Source organism: Simochromis diagramma, unplaced genomic scaffold (genome assembly GCF_900408965.1).
Source record: "Simochromis diagramma unplaced genomic scaffold, fSimDia1.1 OVJJ01000055.1, whole genome shotgun sequence".
In the NCBI taxonomy this organism is placed as follows: Eukaryota; Metazoa; Chordata; class Actinopteri; order Cichliformes; family Cichlidae; genus Simochromis; species Simochromis diagramma.
The window spans coordinates 384471-403884 of NW_024387070.1; the positions used below are offsets into that span (position 1 = coordinate 384471).

Below are 19414 nucleotides of genomic sequence, written 5' to 3' on the forward strand. Positions count from 1 at the left end.
ACCTGAGGCGGCAGCCAGTCCGAGTGTCAGGTGAACTGAACTTCAGGTAAGAAGTTATGACCTGCAGTCTATCTGGGTCAGATATAAACCAAGTTTAGGTGGAGTTTATTTTCGTTGTGCTGACTTTTTCGTACTGAGTGCTAGCTAGCATGACGGAGTTTCTATACAGCTGGGTGGTGCTATGATGTTACTGATAGTGATAGAGTTGCCAATCGTCCTGTAAAAAAACAGAATCGTCTCGCATTCAGAGAAAATATTACGCGTTTCTTATTGAGGTGAAAAGGAACAGTTTGTCCCGGACTTCAGCTACAATGAAAAAGACACAAAGCTGGATTTATTCTGCGTCTTTACGCTGTCAGCTGCCTCTTCTCCTCTCATTCTCTCCCCTCTCTCTCCTGTTGCTACTTCAATCATGAAACTGATCAATGATCAGCTGATCGGCTTTTCTCTCTTGTTTGTTTATCTCCCGCTTTGCGCCAGAAAGAGGAAACTAGTGGATGTCGCGTTCAACAGCAGAAGCGCGTTTAAGCTTGATCAGCTGTTGTTAGAATTTATTTAATATTAATTTCTAGTATCAGCTGATGTTTGCTGGAGCCACAGCTGTAAAGCTGCTGGTCATGATGTCGGTTTGAATATGTGGTGAGAGGGAAACATGAAGATGAAACCAGGAGATGTCCTTACTGAATCATCAGAGCTGAACAGGTGATGGAGAAACAGGTTTACCTTTTAGGTGACATGAATGAGTTGAAGTTATGAACTGTTTCTGAGAGACTAATAACACCAGGATCCTTTTCTAAGCAGCTGACAGCTGGTAACTGTGCAGGGGCGGGTCTAGCAAAGCTTTGCCAGGGGGGCAGGTAGGGCATTAACAGGGAGAGGGGGGCACAAAGAAATACTTTCTTATTCTCATTTAAAATGTTTCACTTTTATTAAATAATTATCTGAATCTTACAACCAAAGTTTTTATCTGATGTAAAATGTACAGAAATCACACATATACCAACAAGACTGTACATCACTGTCACAATGGGCAGTGATGCACGCTGTGGGCCGGCCTGTAGTCAAAATGCCCGGGCCAATTTTTTGTCCCAGTCCAGCCCTGGACACAGACACACACAGACACACACACAGACTGTATAACAGGTGTGAGAATCATTAAAAGATTTAATTTTTTAATTTAATCTGTTTTAACATAATTAAAACACAAAAATCACCAAATTTTTGTTTTGGATGTTTTAACTTTAGTATTTTTTTATAATTCTGATCATTTCCTTTGTTTGTTATAACTTTTATTTTTAAAAAGAAAGAGTTTCATTTTTGTAATGGTTAAACTTGTATGTATTTTTGTTTGTACTTCATAATTTTACATTTTTTTTAATATATTTATGACTTTAAAAATAATTTCATGATTTGTTGCTGTATAAATTACATTTATACATTTTAAAACAAGGTGTTATGTGTTTTAGATTTTTAGTTAGATATTATTTTACGTTTCTTCTTATAAACTTTGTGTGTTTCTCAGTTTTTCTTTTCTTTTTATTCTTCATTTATCTTGAATTTCACTTTTTTTATTTTTGAATGTTTACATTTGGTCGTCACATGATCAGAGCCATTCGCTCTGCTGCACTCACACTCTCATTGGCCCCTCCCTCACAGCAAAGGTTTGTTTGATTGGGTCCTGCGGCAAGGTCACACACACACACACACACACACACACACACACACACACACACACACACACACACACACACAGGGGGAACAATCAATAACGGATGGCTGGATTAAGGTGTCAGGACATCTGTGTGTCCAGCCAGCGTACAGCTGAATAACTCTTGAAAACACACACACACACACACACACACACACACACACACACACACACACACACACACACACACACCTCCATATCCAGCTTTAGGCCCCGCCCAGTTCCTATTGCCTGCTGTTCATCACCACGGCCTGCTCACGGTTCTGATTTAAACCACTGAGGCAACCAGAGCTCATCAGCACATTAAGAGATGGTACTGGTATGGTACTGGTATGGTACTGGGCCAGGTGAATCCTGAGGCAGTTAAATTGTGGGCGGATGCTGATCTTCAGCTGAGTGGGCTGGAGGTCCTACAGAGCCTCAGGCAGAGAGTGTGAGAGACGAGCCCGGCAGCCGTTTGGAAATGAAATACTGAACTACGACCGAATGTTTGTGACTCCGATGACTCCGTCTCTGACCTCTAAACAGTTTTTAAAGGGGCCTGGAAGGAGCACAGAGTTTGCTCTCCTGCCCATCTCTCTGAGTTTGTGTCTCGCGAGGACTTGGCTCACTTTCACCTCCAGAGTTCAGGAGGATTTTCCGTCCACTCGGACAAACGTCCTCGGGCCACGTCCCGGTCACTGATCTGCCAAGCAAAGTAATGAGGCGCTGCTCGGTGCGAGCTCACTGCCTCGGGCCCGGTCCTGACGGATTGCCCTCAGAGTGTGAGATAATGGAGCTGACGCTCCTGTCAAAGCTGCTCGAAGAAGCTGGGCTGAGGGAAACTTCTCCACCTCTGCGGTGCTGTGAACACCCGAAAGCAGCGAGCCACAAGAGGCGAGCCCGCTCAGTTAGAAGCACCGAGTGTGTAGGCAGGGACTGGGTGGGTGTACTGCAGGTTCATTACGTACCCCGAGCCTTCAGCTTCATCGGAGTCATCAACCTGGAGCATCGGGCTGAAGGTCATCGTCCAAACACACACAGACTAATGAACGCAATGAAATGAATGAATGAAATCTTTTACACTGTGTAAAAAATTTGAACAGGAAGTCCACCAAGAAACACAGAACATGAGTCTGAGTCCTTACAGTTCTCACCAGCATGTTAAATGATTGGCTGCATGAGTGGGCGTGGCCTCAGGGATCATCTGACTCTATGTGTGTGTGTAGTGCTGTGACAGCTGAAGGCTGATGAAACCTTCTTCTTCTTCTTCTCTTTTGTGTCTGAGCGCCGTGCCGGCACAGTCTACGTTCGCCTCGCTGCTGAGAGGATTCATACAGCCACGGGTCAGTGCGACGCTGAAGATGAAACATCGTCGCTTACACGGGCTCTTTTCAGGTTTCCACTGGAACAGTCATTTGATTAAAACGAGACCATGTGATCAGGGTGACATCAGACAACTTCCTATTTAAATAAAGATCGAGAACAGGAAACATTCAGATCTTTTTGTAAAGTCTCGGTCTGCGTGTTCGGCGACACCACACCGCCTCCTCACACCGATCCCACAATGCCTTTCACTGATTTCTCTCCCGGCCTCGGTTCCCACGGTGACGGGCTGATCGGTCGTCCACCTTTGAGCCGAGAGGCTGTGAGAAGTCTCGTGCACGGCCTCTGTTTGCCGTGGGATTATCAGACTTTGGTGTGGGTGGGGGGCATAAAGGTAGCCATGGGGAGGACCTCATGTGGGCCAGGAATGCCGGTCAGGTCAGGGGAGGAGAGGCCGGGGCGGCGAGGGACACTCGGGGATGGGGCAGGTGCCTTTGTGAGTCTGTCAGCCATCAAAGGAGCAGGCGCAGCTGAAAAGGTTAGGGGGAGAATAATCCCCCTCCCAGCCTGACAGACGCTTCATTCTCCCTCAGCCCGCCACCTTTGTCCACGCCGCCTCATTACAGCTCAACACACATGTGTCAGAACGCATCGGGCAACGTACGGTGGCTCAGAGTCATTGGGACGACAAAGTCACAGCAGCAGGATACACATGCAAGCAGAAATAACCTGTCCTCATAGATCCTTTTATCATCGTCCACGGGAAGTAGATGTGTGTTAGTGATCAGAGTGTGGAACGGTCCTGTAACCACGCTGAGCCGCGGCGCCGTTACAGTCAGCTGTGACCACTCTGGCAGCACGGGAGAGCAACAGGAAGTCTGGCTGCTGAGGAGGAGGAGGACGATGGGGCGGGGGGTGTACAGGTTGCGTCATGGGACCCGAGGTGTCCCTCTTCTGACCCTTTTGTGCAGCCTGTCAAACGTGGTTAACATGCAGCCATGCCCCCCCCCCATATGTGTATATGTTGATCCTCGCACCACCATAAACAGCAGAAATCACAGGAAGCTTTCAGGCTGACACCAGATCAGCTCCCACTGTCTGCAGCCTGTTTCTGCTGCTCGGCCAGCTGAACAGTGGAGCAGAAAGCAGGTCGTCAGTCACTAAGTGCATTCTGGGTAAAGGTTCAGGATCATTTTTCCTGAGCTCGACTCAACTTCATCAGCTCACACGCATCAAAACGAGCTGAACCATCCCCATCCTCTGACGGATCTCACATCTTGTATGGATGGATTTCCTGGTGAGGCGAGTGCAGCATCAGAAATAACAGCTCCTCTGAGGCTCAGCCGTGGACGAGTGAGAGGAAGCCGCGGGACAGGGTCTCATTGTGTCGGCGCCGAGCACAGGCGCAGCGGCTCGTCCTCGGCTGCTCGCCGCAGCCCTAATGTGGCAGATAAACCCCGGCTTTGATACGGCCTGCTCCAGTAAGCCCCTCAGCCTGCCAGCACCTGCCAGCGGGGAGGTATGCATTCATGCCCCTAACAGGATTACGCTGCTCTGTAATTGATTCGTTTGCAGTGAGGGGCGGAGACAGCACTTTGCAGGGCAGCGTTTAGGTAACGGCGCCCCAGAATTCATCCGACTGCATGTGTCAATTTTATTACATCAGTCCAGATGAACTTGAAAGGCCGGCTTTGTGAGCGCCCACTGGCTGCATGCGCCCGGCTCGGTCAATAGAGGTCATTGATGTAAGCGTGCTCTTTCTTCCCTCGCCGCTCGCCGTGTTGTGTTTGCGATCGATCGCTGTGACACACATGAGGCGTGTTACAGTCTGGGTGGCTTCACACATAGATGGAGGTACAGCAGCAATGGTGTGACAGTACGACGGGTGTAACCGGGTCAGTCGATGAGGCACTGTGATTGCGCCCGCATCCGGTTGCACATGTAGGTTAAAGCCGCACGCTGTGATGGAGAGCGTGCTTGGGGACCACCGGTGACTCACTGAAGGCACCTCATCATCATCAGTGCTCTGAACATGGCTGATGTTCAGACGTGTGCAAGCTGGAGGAAACTGGCGCTGACACGATGAACCATTTCAGCCAGATCAGCGCGTTAGCCTAGTGCTGTGCGCCATCATTCGCCATCAGACGGTGCGTCAACTGGTTCATGCTAACCCTGACGCTACAGAGGCGTTGGCACAGGAAGTGACATCAGACGTTTAGCCTGCTGCTAACAGCGTTGATGCTAACAGGTTGGCTGATGCGTGGCTCTGTGGGGACGCCTGGACGCGAGCTGAACCTGCAGCTGGGAGCTGCCTGTGGTGTGAGTGTGCAGCTCTTAGTGGTTATATTGGGAGTCTGTCCAGTTGCCGGGTAAACCAGTTCACCTGAAACTAATGATCCCACCAGGCTGGTCTCCCCACACAACCCCACCCCTCCTTGCCTTCACCACTCTAATGAGCCTGGGAAAAGCCCCTCCCCCCATGGGGCCGAACTAGGTGACACAGTGGACACAGGCCGCCTCGGGGTATTGGGGGGGGTCGCAGCAGCCTCTTTTGTCCTGGGCGTCTGGCACGCTGAATGTGAAGACGGTGATTTATGGCTGAGCGTAGACCAGCAGAGATGAGGCGCGCACAAAGACTGCGTTAAGACCGCTTCCTGTCCCCGTTTCTCTGACAGTCCTCTTTGGAATCTGGGTTAAATGCAAATTGATCTGAGCGATGGCAGACAATAATCGCCATCGGACTCATGTATTCGTGCAACGGACCAGAAGAGAATTTAGTGAAGTCCCAGCTCGAGTCATCGACTGTAGCCAAAGAAAGGCCGGCGGGTCGATGGGGATGGGCGGCAAGATTCTCAGAGCAGGCCGTGAGCTTTCTGCGGCCGCTGGGGCGAGAGGAGGAGGAGCTGGATTCTTCATGGTGGAGCTGTTTGAGCTTCACGCAGGATCACAGATGCCTCGAGTCGACTCGCAGCCTTCACTCTGCTGTCTGACTGCACAGAGCCGCCATCAGCCCGCCATGAGCTGTAAGCCGGGCTGTACCAAATCTGTCATGATTCATGTGTGACTCCTGTCGGTGACGGCGTTTACTGAGCGAGCTCAGTTGGAGCATGGCTGAGTTTTGGCATGTTAAAGGTGAACCTGACCTGAGTCGGCCTGGGTCACCGCCTGCTGTGGGCCACATCTGGGCCACGCTATCACATCTGTGTTTAAAGCCTATGTTCTCCTCTCACCTGTGCAGACCGGGTTTGATGAGCAGGTTAAAGATGCTCCTGAACTCAGTGCTCATGGGAACTTCTCCCTCCACCATCCATGAATAACTAACATGTGGTCTTTAAACTCGATGGCGGTCTGCTCCCTGACTTCCTCAGGCTGACCCTCTAAGCCCGAGCAGGAAGTGCTGAAGGTCTGTGTACTGCTGCTGGCCAGACCTGAAGTCTGTCATGAGCCTCAGCAGAAACTCTCTGTGAGTATTTGCAGTAGCTGAGTGCTCTGAGTATTCACTGGGATGGGTTGTGGCTATTTTCTGGTATGGCTGTGTGTGTTTGCAGTGTTTCTCTCTGCTCACACTCTAATTCTGCTTCTTCTTCTTCTGCTTTTGTTTTTCCGGTGCGGCGCGGCACTCGGACGTGTGAAAGCAGGTAAAAACGAGTGCAGATAAACAGTCACACGGCCGGCTTCCTCTTTCTCGTGTCGACACTCGGCTCGCCGGCCCTCACTTCCCTCTGCTGCGATGTGCTGACACACCGTTTCTCTGGGCTTTGGCGACCTCGTCACCGCACTGTTGCTTCTTCTTCTATTTCTGAGAACACACACACCTCCCGTTATGCCCTCACACTCTTCTTCTGTTTCCTTTTCTTCTTTTACACTTCCTAATTCTGCTCCGCTCACCTCCGCGCCGAGGCTGAAGGTTTGAACCTTCAGCGCTGTGTGGGTCGTGTCTTAGCGTGAACTCACTGAGCGCGCTCTGAGTCAGCTGATGAAACCTCGTGTTTGTCCAGCTCCTTTAAGTTTGAAGTTTCTGCTCAGCTGTCCCGTTCACAGACCGGAGCCTCAGTCTGGTTCCTACTCTTGTTCTCGATCTGGTTCCTGGGTGGTGTTGGCAGTGTTCAGCCCTCAGTGTGTTCGGACAGTTTTCAGACAATCGTGTTCCTGCGGATCTGCATGGACAGCATGTGTTTGTCTCTTTCCTGTTTTGCTCGGACACTGAGGTTGTGACCTCAGGACCGCTTGGCAGCCATAGGCCGCCTCACGTCCCTGGAGTCGGGGACTGAGGGACATTCGGGCGTTTGAAGCCCAGGAACATCTGACGTGGTGGCTCGACTGAACTTGCGCATGCACTCATTCAGTCTGTGGGACTTTATGTCAGTGAGTAAAGAAGAAATATGTTCCTGTGAGCGAGTGAGGATGCCACACGTTTGAGTTTCACACTGTGAGCATTTATTCATGTGTGCACTCATCAGTAAAACTCAGAGGCTTCACAGGCTTCTGCACTCAGCTCCAGCAGGAATACAGGAGGACGACTCCGTAACATCAGAACCATCCGAATCATTAGAAGCATCCGTATCTTTAGAGCCAATAGAACCATCAGAATAAACAGAACCACCAGAAACGTCAAACCTGCTGCCTCTGACTCTTTGCTGCAGATGTCGTTTTAAAGTTCCTAGACTCAAAGAATAAAAATGGTGACAAACTATGAAGCTGTCACCTGTCAGAGTGACTCTGATGGAGCGGAGTATTAGAATGCTTGAATGTGACACTAAATGTTTTCATCCATATTTACGAGTTTAACTATGAGGGTAAGGTGAGGCTGAGACGGAACAGGACAGGGAGGTGTGCAGTGAAGGTCGAGCTCCCTGCTGTGAGTCACCTGGAGAGAACAGAGAAGCCTGTGGACTCTGGGCGTACCTGGGCAGGCCGAGAGCGGAGCCCTGCGGGACACCACCTCAGACTTCACATGCTCAGATGGAGGCGCTCGCTCTGACTTTCTGTAAATGTGCTCAGAGCAGGAGAAGAGCTGGAAATAGATCAGTAGTGTTGAAGCTGGGGTTTCGGTGACACACAGGGATTCCCCCGCTATCAGAGGGCTGCGGTGGTTTCTGGGCACAGGAAGGAAATTTTCAGTTATTTTAGGTTTTGCTGACATTTGTTAGAGTTTCCGTTCTCAGAGTGATGCCAGGGACGCACACAGGAACTGGGTTACCTGTGTGATGCCAACTCACCTGTCACCTGTCTCACCTGCTTCCTCTCTGTGGTTCAGAACTCAGCATCTCCTGTGTCCCTGCTTCTGATTGGTGGGTGTCCTGTGAGTTTGTGATTAGTGAGCGGAGCTCCTTCTCTCACAGCCTCTTCAGCTCGTTGACAAAGACAAACTCTTCTTCATCCTCCTCTTGTTAACGTGGCGCTCTGTCACACGCTCCTCCTCTCATTAGTGTGCTGTTGTCTCACACTCGGGGTGCAGAATGAAACCCGATGACGTATCAGAGATGAAATCGCTTTGGTTAAACGCTTTAATTCGTTGACAGGATAAAGGACTTTTATTTTGAAGAGCAGTGAGAGCGTGACTGGGGAGGGATAGAATGATGAAGGCTGATGAAGGCTTTTCAGCCTCAAACTGAGGACTTGAGGCAGGTCTGACCTGTTGTGAGCCTGCCCACGTGATGCTGGGCGGATGGAAGGATCGGGTGTTCCTAATAAACTGGTCTCTCTCCCCTGGTTGATCTGAAAGGGATTGTCCATTAGAGTTCAAAGGTCACTTCCAAACTGCGTCAGAAGCTGAAATAATCAGGTCTTAGCTTTGCATGCAGTGTGTTTCACACTTGCTTCTCGCTGTGACTTCCTGGTGCGCTGTGGGGAGCGTCTCAGAGAGAGGAGCCATGACTCTGACACACAGGCGTCTCCTCACACCACGGACCTCATTCAGCGAGCGGGCTGGGCCTCAGAACCACCAGAGCTCTTAGAACCACCAGAGCTCTTAGAACCAGCGGACCGGTTTCAAAGGGTCAGAGGAGGAAAGTGGATGAGCTGCTCACACAGAGCAGCCACATTCTTGCTTCCTGCAGGGAGGGGCTGGTGTGTGTGTATGTGTTACTGTGTGTGTGTGTGTGTATGTGTTACTGTGTGTGCGTGTGTGGACTGAAATAGTAGCTTGTCTCTCCGTCTGTCTCTATTCATTCCTGACTCATGCCGCATCGTACTGGCTTTAGACCACACCTAACACACACACACTGACACACACACACACACACACACACACACACACACACACACACACACACACACACGCGCACACACACACACTGACACACGCGCACACACACACACTGACACACACACACGCGCACACACACACACACACACACACACACACTGACGCGCACACACACACACACACACACACACACACACACACACACACTGACACGCACACACACACAGACACGCACACACACACGCGCACACACACACACTGACACACACACACACGCGCACACACACACACACACACACACACACACACTGACACGCACACACACACAGACACGCACACACACACACACACACACACACACACACACACACACACACGCACACACATACACACACACGCACACACATACACACACACACACACTGACACACACACACGCACACACACGCACACCTGTAGGTGGCTCTGACAGAGAGTTAAGTGACGTTTTCTCCCCCCACACTGGAATCAGCTGATCAGCAGATGAACCTTTGAGAGGCGGTGATGTCATCACTGTACAGTGACGTGTTACTGTTACCAGGTTACAGGAGTTCTAGTTTTCAACACCTGAGCATCAGGTGGTTAGTTGTGACCTCACACTGATCAGCTGATGCTCTTGTGGGCATGATATACACCACAGCGCTGTCAGCAGGTGTCGGGACAGCTGTTGCTTTGTTGCGTTCTGCAGTTACGTCAGTGCCAAGGATGTGACGTATCAGAGGAGGCGGTCCTTGTGAACACCGGTGTGGCCTCAGATTCCAAAAACGGCTCCACGAGAACCTCAAAGTCTGGATGGTTTGAGTTATGACAGATGTGTCCACAGGACAGCTGTCCACTGTGGGGACGTCTGGGGTCAGGTTCTGCTGGGTCATGTGAAGACTTTAAGAAAGAGGTGAATAAAAGGATTAATGATGAAGACGATGAACTCATTAACCCAAAAAGTTTTCAGCTGCTGCTCGTACATCTCCTCTCAACTCTAAGCCGAACTTTGAAATTGTGGTTTCAAGGCCCGGGTTCTGTGGGTTATGCCTCGCTGCTCTGAGCGGGTGTTGCTCTCTCTGAGACCTCGGAGCAGAGAGCATTATGGGCCGTGGTATTGTTTGAGGTCTTCCCCGCCTCCCCGTTATTCACAGAAGACGGAAGTAGTTGTTTTTCAGCTGCGATCAGGTAATGAAGCAGACTTGTTGTGCAATCAGAGTTTTCAGGAAGTTGAGGCAATGCTCATCCTCGCCGCTCATCATGTGATCTGTGTGTGCAGGTTTGAGACGCACTGGGTTATTGTCTCTCGGGTCAGTGTCTAACCTGAGCTGGACCTGAACCCTGATCTGAGAACCAGTTAAAACTGGTCCATTACCATCAGAGAGTCACAGAGGAAGCTGCTGCTGCTGCGCTCGAACACCTGCTCAGGTGGTCTTACATGACTGAACGGTCTGTCGGTGTGAGGTGTGTCTGTGACGCTGCCAAACACAGAAAAGTCTCCGTTTGTGAGCCCGGTGACTCCTTGATGAGTGTGTGCATCCTGATGAGGGCGGGGTCTTTCATTTCCTCTCTGATACAGAGAAATGGAGGAAAACGCCGTCAGGTGATAACTGCGGAGGCAGAACGGTTCTCAGACATTTCTTCCACCGAGCGTCACGGTTCTTTCTCTTCAGGGAGATGTCACTTTCCTCATTTTCTAACGTTTCTATCGGGCAGCGAACGCCTCGTCGCCTGTTGGAAATCAGCTGATAATTGATCTTTCTCTCATTTCCCACGACCACTTCCAGTAAAACACGCCGTCCACTTTGCAGCCGCTCCACCGCACGCTTGCCGTTAACGTCACGAGGACGAATAAAAGACGAGGAAGAGTAAAGTGCGGCGAGGACTTAAAGGCTCTGAGTGCCGCCCGGCGACTCGCTCAGCCATTTGTGGTTTTTAAGCAGACAGACGAGGGAGGCACCTGCTGCTTCATCACCACCACCATCATCATCTACATACACAAATATGGAGATGAAGTGAGCGTCTGTAGTTTGTTCGTGTTGTCTGAGGTGTGATGGTCATTTGCTGAGGATCAGCGGGTGCTGGGTTCGGTTGGAGTTCGGTTGGAGTCGAGTGTGTGACGGGAGCTCAGTTTGAGCGGTCGCCTTTTTCCTTGTAAAATGAGGGCGTTTTTTTTTTTTTTTTTTCCTTTGAGCCGCAGCAGGAAGTGGAGACTCCTGAGAGGTCTAATGGAGACCACAGTGCCGTAACACTGGGCTCATTGTCCCGCCCCCACCCAGCTCCCACTCAGGTCAGCAGCATCACAGCGACTCGACTCTCTGCGGGCACGCCGGCGTGCAGGCTCAGGAGTACACAGGAAGTCAAATCACTTCTTGTGTAGTGATGTCACATTTTATTTAAGTACGTGGACAGTACGCTCCACCCACACTCCCTGCTGGTTGTAACTGGGACCAGTAAGTGTGGAGCACCTGATGATGACATCACTGGATGCTCAGGTGTCAGTCACCGTCAGTCCTGTGATTGGTCGGTGATTCACAGCGAGGAGCGTGCGATGCATCAGAAGTCATTTCTTTGATTTGTGTGCCCCGCAAACGCTCGGCCACTTGAGTGGAAAGTTCGACCCCGAGGACAGAATGCCTGTCAGTTCCCGTCACCTCACTGGCTGCTCCTTGCTGCCATCGATGGCGTGCAGTGAGAGCAACTGTATGGGGGTCGCAGGTCACATGGTGGATGAGCACATCTGTGTGTCCAAAGGTGCGACCGCGAGCGCTGACCTGCTCTAATGACACTTCAGTTCCTGTCTGTCCTTCACCCCTGAAAGCAACAATGGCGGCAGCTACTTAGTGTTAATGTTACTCTTATTACTCTTTCTGGGTTGAAAAATCAAACTTTTAACATATTTTCAGGCGAGAAGTTAGCTGTGTAAACTCTAAATATCTGCTCGTTTATCAAGACATCGCATATTTGCAAAAGTGTTTTTGGAGACGTCTGTTACCCACCAGCTCGATAGCTAGCCGGTGGTCACTCAGTGGTCTCTCAACCCGGCGAGAGCAGCGGACTCCCAGCTTCATCGTTTTCAGAATCCCGCTGTCTTTCGCTACTCAGGTTAAACATGATATATAAGTCATTAAAAAATGTAATTGTTTGGCTTTTTTTGGTGTTTTATTTGTTCCGGAGTAAATCTGTTTGACTGAGATCAAAGTTACTAGATTAGATTGGATTAAATAAAACTTTATTAATCCGTCGGCTGGGTTCCTCCGGGATTTTCACACAGCTGATTAAACAGAAGTGTGAGACGGTCGAGAATTTATGCCAGTGTCCTGTTATATTTTAGATAGCAAGGAGCAGACGGCCGAGTTTATTAAACTCCACCGAGACAGCGGTGACGCAAATCTGAAGGCTAGACCGTCCCATTTCATAGCCTCGCACTTCCGGCCTTCTCGGTCTTCGAAGGAACCGGCCCACGCAGACCGCGAAGGCCGGGTCCTCCCAAGGATGCGGCCTACGTTTTGGGACACAGCTAATGTGTTCAGCTTGTCAAATTTACTTAAATCTTCGATCACCAGCAGTGTGACAGTGAAGTGCTGTACTGTATGTTTATAAGTTTGCTCCCCAACAAACACACCAATGTCGACGAAACGTCGTCACCTCAAGGTGATTTTGGTTTCATTCTATAATACTGGACTTATTTTTCCACGAAGGTTTGAACTTTGAGAGTTTTTAAACAAGAGAGAAAAGTTTAATAATTGTAAAAAATAAAGCTGGCTACTTCGTAGATTTCACCGATCGCTGGTTATATTTAGAACGTAACTCCCGTGATAAACGAGGGACCAGTGTAGTTCAGGGAGGACTCTGTCCCAGAAGTCATGTCTGAAAAAAGTAGTTCTCAATTATAAGTTAGATTTAACAAGTATGTAAGATTGAGTTTAGAGGTTCATTCAGTAATTTAATTTATTACAGATGATGAGGGTAAAATATATTTTATAACCAAGCAGGTAAATAATGTCATTATTGTAGGAGAACGTTCTGGAAAAGGTCAAATGACCTTTGGATTAAGAAGATTTAAAGACGGCGTTTAAACTGACCTCACAGCTACAACAATCACAAACACGTGTCCACGTCTGCCTGCAGCCGCTCTGCTCGTCAGGCCTGAAACCGTCTCATTGGCTGCTCTTCTTTTGCTTCACTCTTTATTTGCTCTGATTGGTTCTCCACACTCTGGATAATTATTCATCACTGTCGTGTACAGTTTACTATGTATGCCATTAAAAATGGACTGGAATCATTACTTCAGAACAAACGTGAGACAGTTTATAAATGCGATTTCTTTGTTGTTAGCTTTGTGTTTACTCTTTAACACAGTCGGTGTGTGGGCATGCTGTTCTGACAGCTACACTCATGTATAGAGGATCAGGTTACTTCATGATTTCCCATATGGAAAAGATTTATATAAACCTTATAAAGTTTGTATCTGTCTTGTGTGAAACTTGTATGAAAAGCATACAAGAGTGAAAATAGATATAAGACCCCTTGAAAAATTATATAAATGAAACTTGTATGTTTTGGATACTTACTAAAACAATATATGAAAGTAATGAGAAAGTGGCCACTTTCATGAGTAAATCATATAAGCTTTTACTATTTCTTTTCCATATGGGTTATCTATAGTTTACAGCTGCTTGGCGCTTTCTTCTAAGTGAATTAGTTGACTTACTATAAGATAGCATAAAGTACGGTAAGATAAGCTAGGTTTTAGCTGGTTACTCGTGCTAGCTAGTACTTAAAAGTTAACCATTATATGTTAGCTCTGCTACGTGCTAACATTTAACAATTAGCTAAAGGTTAACCATTACATGTTAGCACCTTGCTACGTGCTAGCTGCTCTGGATTTGGTTTTACTGTTAGCAGTCAGGAGCAAACAGAAGCCTGTGAAATGGTGACTCTGGGTGAACTGTGAATGTGCTGACAGCAGCGGTTTCTTCTTCTGCTCCTCCGTGCCCAGCGGTTGTGTCCGGCAGCAGGTTGTGGTTTGCTCTCTTTGTCCACAAAGGTCTTGTGAGTCAAAGTTAAAGTGACTCCATCAGCAGTTTCACTACCTCAAACTGTTCCAGGAACGAACCTAAAATACCTCCGAAGTCCAGTCAGTCCGCAGTGAAGCAATACCTGGAACAGACGTCGCAGATGTGAGTCATGTGGTCGATCAGCTCGTGAAATGGCGGCCCGTGTTGTTACAGTAACGGACTCGTGTCTCAGTACACCTGCTGACTTTACAGCCTTTGATTCATGTGATTGATCCCTTACCTTCTGTTGTTTATGGGTTTATTAAAGTGCCATTTTTTACTGTTTCACTTACACTGAGCTGACGGTCAGACTCAGCACAGGCCCCAAACTGAGCGTGGGTTTGATGCCGCTGCCTGCTGGTGGCAGAGGTTTGACTGGCTGGTGTTCAGGTGAGTGTTGGTGTGATGTGGGCTGAGGTAGGATCAGGTGTTGTAGTGAGTCCGGTCCCTATATGGGAGCTCTGTGATCCGGATTAGGACCGTTGCTGTGTGAAGATGGTCCTGATCCAGCAGCGAGTCGGTGAGTGTGACGGCAGAAACTGACAGCGAGCTTTAAGAAGCAATGAGACGGGCGCGCACCGCCTGTTGTTTCCCAGAGCGGGAAGCTAAAATACCTGCAGTCGTGAATTATTGGAGGGAAAGTTTTAGTAACGCTGCTGTGAGAAGGTATTCATCAGAGGGATTTAATAACCGTCTTCTTCCTCCTCTTCGTCTTTTGTAAAGACTCATCCTCCACCTGGGAAGATGAATAATTCAGACACCCGCACCCCGAGAGGCTGTTGGGCTGTAAACCCTCAAACGTCCTCAGTGCTGCCTCCATCCATAATTCACACTGAAAGTCTGACTTTCTCTTAAGGTAACCTACATTTTACTGGTGGGGGGCTCCACGTGCCCCCCCTTCCCCAGCAGCCACAGGCTGATGATTAATTAAACACTTACACAGAAACATGAAGTTTGACAGGCTTCAAAATGCATGTAGAACAAGATCCTGTGTGTGTGTGTGTGTGTGTGTGTGTGTGTGTGTGTGTGTGTGTGTGTGTGTGTGCACTCGTGCTTGAACTGTAGCAGAAACACCAGTGAGGCAGAGCGCCGTTCACACCTCTGACCTCCTTGTCCTCCTTCGGTTGGTGTGGGCTGTTATCAGTGCTGCGCAGCCGCCGCCTCCTCTCTGCTGCGTCTGTAATCAGACGGCACGGCGAGGCGGAGCTGCTGATAGGAGTAACGTTAGCTGTCAGGTCGAGGCCGGCATCACCTTGGCACCTCCTCGCTAACCGTCAGTGAAGCTGCTGAACTGATGGAGCGAGGCCCGGTGTTTGTGAGTAACCGAGGCTGTGACGGCGCCACGGCTCTCGCACACTGAAGTCCTAAACACCTGCTCATGTATGGATCAATCATCAGCACATCTGTCCGTGGCTCTGATTATTTCCTTTAACCCGAGGAGCGATCAGAGTTCCTTCCTTCAACTGTAAACATCATTCAGCTGCAGAGAAATGACCGACCGATCGATGAATCAACCGATGTCTCTGACTGACTGATCGATCGATCGATCGAGAAAAGTGAAGGCTGTGAGCCTGGCACTGACACAAAGGTCTTTTAAGTTGTTACATTAAATTCACGTGATTTACACAAACTGAATGTTTGATGTTATTTTTCTCATTTCTGTCTCTGCGACAGACAGGAAGTGACGTCAGCGTGCTGCACTTATTCCACGTGCACTGCATGTTCTATATGTTTGACATGTGACACTCGCTCAAAGATGAGCGTGTGTCTGTGTGTGCGCGTGTGTGTGTGTGTGTGTGTGTGCGCGTGTGTGTGTGTGCGTGTGTGTGTGTGTTATCTGCTGCTGTCTCTGGGTGGAGGTCGACGGCCAACGCGCCGCTGTAACCGACCTGAACACTCAAGGTGCCAAAACTTGATTAACAGTTTCAGAACCGACGCTTCAAAGAGGAACTGCTGCTGTCACACCTTCACACTGATAACAGACACACACACACACAGACACACACACACAGACATGTTTTCATATCCTTGTGGGGACATCTATTTGATATAATATTTTCCCAAACCATCCAAATGAAGTCCCACGTGTATTTTGATGGTTTGAGGAGTAAGTGGAGTTGCTGCTGGGCTTTGCTGACCACGATGCTGTGTCCTTTGACCAGGGGGGATCTTCTGAAATGTGCACACCCAGGAACTTGGTGATGCTTACCCTCTCCACAGCAGCACCATTGATGGTTAGTGGGGTGTGCGTGTGTGTGTGCACGCTGACTCCTGCTGATAAATAAGAATGAATTTAATTCACCCCCCCCCCTCCAACAGCAGCAGATGAAGTCATTAAAAATGCTCCAGCAGCACCAACACGGTCCACAGGTGCAGCTCGGGTGGAGGTTTGCTTCGTCAGCAGAAACGCGTGAACCTACGGTGGGATTTTCACCGTTTGAAGCAGCCTCTACTGGGCATTAGAGGAACTGTAGGGTTGGTGCTTCAGGTGATGATTGGTGCGTTCAGAGGAAGTCCGTGTGCAATGGACCGATCATGTAATCCACACAGGCGCCATCACAGCGTGTGAAACCAGTGTCATGTCGCACGGCCTGCTGTCCACATACTTTTGACTCGGCCATCTTTTGAATATATACGTGTTACACAAGCAAAAGTGTGCGTTCAGGCTTTGTGGTCGAATCCATACAGATGTTGTTAGCAGTGGACCATGTGTCCAGATACTTTTGGTGACTGGGTCACACAGAAACACTCACTCAAATATCAAAACTATGTGGACAGATCTTAAGGCCATATCCATTTAAACATTATATATGTGAGTCCTGAGCTGTCCACAAACTTTAGGCTCTGCAGTGTAATTATTAGCTGAAACTATTGCTGTGAGGCTTTGTCCATTTAAACCATATGTGAGTGTAACATCAGGTGTCCACTTGCTTCTGCCCATATTCACCTATGTGCTCTCCCTATGATGATTCACTTCAGCTCTTAGCCGCTAGGCAGCGACCTCATTTCCTCAGCGACGTGTGGCTCCCCCCTCCCCCGTTACTCAGGTGATCTGCTCTGAGTGAGCAAGCGAGAGAGTGAGAGAGAGTGAGAGAGGAGGCAGAGCTGCTTTCATTACCTCACAGCGAACGGCAGGAACCGGACGCAGCACCTGCATGGGGACGCCCTCTGTGACCTCATCGATGGCTGGATGTTATGAGGGCGGCGGAGCGTGTCAGAATGATCAAGCCTGCAGGGATGAAGCAAACATCTGGAGGTCCCATTTCAGCCAGAGAGCTGCTGTGGAGGCACTGTGGAGCCCCGCCCACTCATCACAACAGATGATTGACAGCATTTATATGTCTGTGAAGGTTCTCAGTCATCCAGGTCATTGTAGTCAAAGGAGCTACAACTTAAAGAAGTCCAGACGCTTTTCTTTGCAAGCTCCTTTGACGACAGCAGATATAGAGCTGTGATTGGCTGCCAGAGATGACAGTCAGGTGGAGATTTCCATGAAGCTGTGACACTGCTGCAGGAAGTGATCAGTGGTCAATCAGTCTGATCATGTGATCAACAGCTGATCTGAGACACGTAAACAGGAAGTAGAACCTGCCAGGTGAGCGCTCCATGCAGGCAGTTTGACTCCGTCGTGTTTCTGTTGACATTTCTTCTTCTCTGTTTTTTTTGTTTTGCTGTGTGTGTGCCTGTGTGTTGGGTCAGCAGACTGATGTCATCATGAATGATGTAAGTGTGATGTTCTGACATCGTCGTGTTTCGTGTGTGAGTCGACGGACGGACACTTGAGCCAGTGTTCGATCTGTCCTTCCCCCAGTCTGACAGAAATGTTGGAGCAGGAGGAAGATGAAACCCGGGGAGGAGGAAGAAGGCGGGGCTAATGTGTCTTTGTATGAGGAGGAGCGGCGCTCTGTGATGTGTCGTCTGTTTTGTCCCTGAATGGACTCAAAGACCCTCTGAAACCTGGTGGGGGGGGGGTGGACGCGCTGCCTGCGTTGCCCCCGGTGACATCTGCCACTCTGCCTCCGTCATGTGACCTGGCAGGCAAACAGCAGCGTGAATGGCCTTTGTTTGGGAGGTCAGTGCCTGCTGCCCACCGACCAATCAGGGCACGGGACCCTCAGCCTGCTGCGGCATTCTCTGCTTTAAGGTGGAATCATGGTGGGGAGGATTTAAGGTGGAATGTTATCCTTGAAGTTTAAGGTGGAATTCTAAGCATAAAGTGTTTATTTCCTTGCTCTGTGACTGTGTCCACAGGAAGTGGAGGAAGTGTGTGTGTTTGTGTGTTTACCATTAGTGCTCAAAGAAAATGAATGCTTTGGTTTTTAAAGTGTAACACGAGTGATAAAAGGCACTGGTGCTTATCTGCAGGTAACCAGACCATCAGCCACATATGTGGGCGGAGCTTTAGCCTGTCACATATGTGGTTCAGAGCTGAGAACAGGTAGACTCTGACCCTGCCCATTCTGCATCACTGATGATGATAAGCTATTATTGAGGAGATAGAAAACACACACACATGTTTAACACTGCAGATGAAAGTTTAGAATGGAAATCAGGTAAAAACTAAAAGTATATGGACACACTGGGCCTAATATAGAGTGTGACTGTCCAGATACTTTTGGCTCTCCTGTGTTTAGATATGTATTCATGGATATGGATGTGATGGCACCTCATTCATACAAGTATTATTCGTGTCCAGGTGTGCACATACCTGGCTGGTACTGCTGATGTGCTGAATGAGGGTCTAAAGATAGACGTGAGCATATCCTGTGGACTGTCCACAGACTGATAGCAGGCCGGGCTGTGATTGGGGGATTCCTTCACACGCTGGTGTTTATATTCTGACCCAGAGGAGCATGAAGCTGCAGTCACGGTTTGTTGCCCCGCCCCTCCCCCTCAGACACTAACAGCTGAGCCAGCTTACACAGACTTTGTTTGAATCCACCCCCCCCCCCACCGGGGTCCCCCAGTTAAGAGTCCTGGGGACACCCCTGTCCTATTGATTAGATGATCCTGGTTAGTGATCGATTGATTGTGTGCACCCAATCTCATACACACACACACACACACACACACACTCTGCTATTGTGTTTTCTGCCTTTGGAGTGAAAGAATGTG

At 49.1% G+C, this 19414-nt stretch overlaps 1 protein-coding gene across 5 annotated transcripts in view; it reads left to right on the forward strand.

The window, feature by feature from the left end:
• zeb2a (zinc finger E-box binding homeobox 2a) overlaps nucleotides 1–19414 on the forward strand; it is a 36759-nt gene that overhangs the window by 4904 nt on the left and 12441 nt on the right. The gene's annotated exons all lie outside the window — the stretch shown is intronic.